Source organism: Monopterus albus, unplaced genomic scaffold, assembly GCF_001952655.1.
Source record: "Monopterus albus unplaced genomic scaffold, M_albus_1.0 scaffold64.1, whole genome shotgun sequence".
NCBI lineage: Eukaryota > Metazoa > Chordata > Actinopteri > Synbranchiformes > Synbranchidae > Monopterus > Monopterus albus.
The window spans coordinates 60,145-62,736 of record NW_018127944.1 but is presented as its reverse complement, the minus strand read 5'-3'; the positions used below and the strand labels follow the sequence as shown (position 1 = coordinate 62,736).

The 2,592-nt window shown below is 42.4% G+C and overlaps 1 protein-coding gene across 1 annotated transcript in view; it reads right to left on the bottom strand.

Annotated features, from left to right (window-relative positions):
• Positions 1-425, bottom strand: part of LOC109962438 (glioma tumor suppressor candidate region gene 1 protein) — a 7,799-nt gene extending 7,374 nt beyond the window's left edge. Inside the window, exon 1 of the mRNA XM_020604149.1 lies at positions 143-425. The gene's annotated coding sequence lies outside the window, so the exon portion shown is untranslated. The remainder of the gene's footprint in view (positions 1-142) is intronic.
• Positions 426-2,592: the final 2,167 nt, after the last annotated feature.

Genomic DNA, 2,592 nt, shown 5'->3' with positions numbered 1-2,592 from the left:
TTTAACAAAAATATCAACATATTTTTGGCTGTAGCCTACTGCTTGAGCCTGAGGCTGATGAGGAAAATGGAAGCTATTGTTGTAGCTATCATAGACATGAGAGGCAGATCTGAACGCCTCAGCTGTAAATAGACGGCTCCACCTGCGCCTTGGATGTGACTTGTCCTCTCCTCATGGCTGCAAAACAGAAGCAATGTGGAAAAGCTCGGCGCAGCGCAATCCGCTTCTCACATTCCTCATTGTCTTGCGCTCAATTTCTCGGGGAGGTTCCTTAAAAAGCCAAGACAAACCCCTCTCCGATCCCGCTGACATATTTTTGTTTACAACACGACAACCGCATTAACACCTTCAAGGTGCTGCATCGCCCAATGAAATCCAGGCAAACGACCTGCAGCGGCAAGTGCAATAACAGGACCAGGCTACAGTGATGCATGTACGGGTTACGTAAGGTGAATGTGTGTTCATGTGAAATTAATGTCCCAAACGATGCAGGATGCGGAGCCGCTGGCTGCACCTTCTGGTCTTTTTCTGATTTCTGTTTTTTAAATTCTCTTTTCCTGAGTGGGACCACGGCAGCTGACGCCCGCTGTAAATCATATCGTGGTAACAAAAGATGCCTTGTGTTAAATATCATTTCCACACAGCCAGCCCCGAGCGGTTCCCGTATTGTTGGGCCATTAGAGTAATTCCGCAATTCAAAAAAAACCCCAACAACAACCAAGAGGAGGAAAGAACTCACCCCTTCTTTACGGTTTATTGTCCTGTCAAGCGGGCCTCTGCGCCATCGATTCTCACTCAGTGGTCTTTTCAGATGCTAAAAGGAGGAGAGGGGGTGGATGGGGTAGGGTAGGGTGGGATGAGGTGGGGAGGAGGAGGCGGGGGGGCACCGGAGTGGGTGTGAGAAACAGGCTGGGAGAGCCGATCACAACACAAAGGTGGAAAAACTGAGAACAGGCGAGGATCCAGCTTCAGCAGCGCGACTGCAGGAGAGGAGACCGGGCGCCTCCTGCGCCCCGCCAGGCGTCCCGCGCGTCAGCGTGGAGCTCCTTCATCCCGGCTCCAGACCCTGTTTATTGATTCCCTCTTTCTTATTCACTTGTATCCAGAAACTGTAAAGACTTTCCCAGCTGTGAAAAATCAATATTTGCTACTGTACCAAAATGAGCACATTACCATCGGGTTTCTATGGAGCAGGGAGAAGAGATCAAGGGTTGGAAACGACGGGAAGAGAATTAGGGAATAGCAGAATAACAGACAATGAGATTAAGAAAAACATAGAACAGAAGAAAAGGAAAAAAATGGAGGAGAGAAATTTTCATTTTTGAAAATACATATGAAAAGCAAACTGACATCTTTGTAGCACTTTGACAGTCAACACCAAACTGTCTGAGAGAGGGAAGGAAAGAAGGAAAGCAAGAAATAAAAATAGGAACAAAACAATAAAAAGAGCCAGAGGAGAAAGGGGGCAATGCAGCCTGTTGTTTGCCTGTGTAGAGGGCAAAAAGGAGGATGCCATGTACATTGTGGCCTTTAGTTTACTCATTTATTTGTCAGGGACAATGCATATTAATATTTTCCCCAAGTAGTTTTTAAAACATCTGCATTTCCAGGCTTCCAAAGCTGTGCAAGAATGATAACGTAAATGAACAGCCTCTGTAGAAAAGAAAAGAAAAAACAGAGCAAACAATGAAATGTTAGGACAGATAGAAAAGGAAAGAAAATGACATTTTACACAAGGTCTGTGAATTTTAACGTCAAGGAAACTGTAAATATTCGTCCAAGTCACAGTTAAGAAAAGAAAACAAAAAGATCAATACTTGAGACATGCTTGTTTGCACCTGCACTGAGTAAAAAAAAAAAAAAAAATCAAATGAATGTGCATCACAGCAGAACAAACTGACATCCTCTGCAGCACTTCATACACTCACCAAGTGGAAAAAGGCAAACAAACTGAAAACTGAACAGCAAATGACAGAAAGGCGAAACATTCAATAGGAGCAAAGAGGACATAAAGCAAGGAAAACATATTAGCATGTGCACCACTGCAAAGCAAGCTGAACTCAGAAAGGAGGAATAAAACTGAAATAACAGAAAGTTAAAAACAGTAACGAAAGAGCAAGACTAGACAAGACAGCGAAGAAGGGCCCATTCGTTTTTTAATCTAATGCCCTTAAAGCCTATTTTATTGAAAGCCAAATTATTTTCTAAAGCACAGTTTAAAAAAATCAATATCCTGAGATCTCCTCATTTGCTTTTGTTGATCAAAAAAAGGGAATCACCACAACTTGCTGTTAGGTTGCACTTTTCTACTGTTGACATCATGTTTAAGAAGGATAAAGGCTGTAAGAAGAAAGATGCAGAGAAAAGGTGAATTAAAACAATAGATTTGCAGAAAATGACATCTACACTATTTTTTTTTACAATATATTTGCTGCTTCTGAATTGAAATATGCTAATTCTATAGATTTTGAGATGTTCTGGCCTTTAACAGAGCTGATTGGCTGCAGTTTAAGGTACAGTATGTAGCCATTTATGCCAATGTGCCAAACAGTGACAGGTAAAGGTAATGACACCTGTTAACTGTTGAAGTCG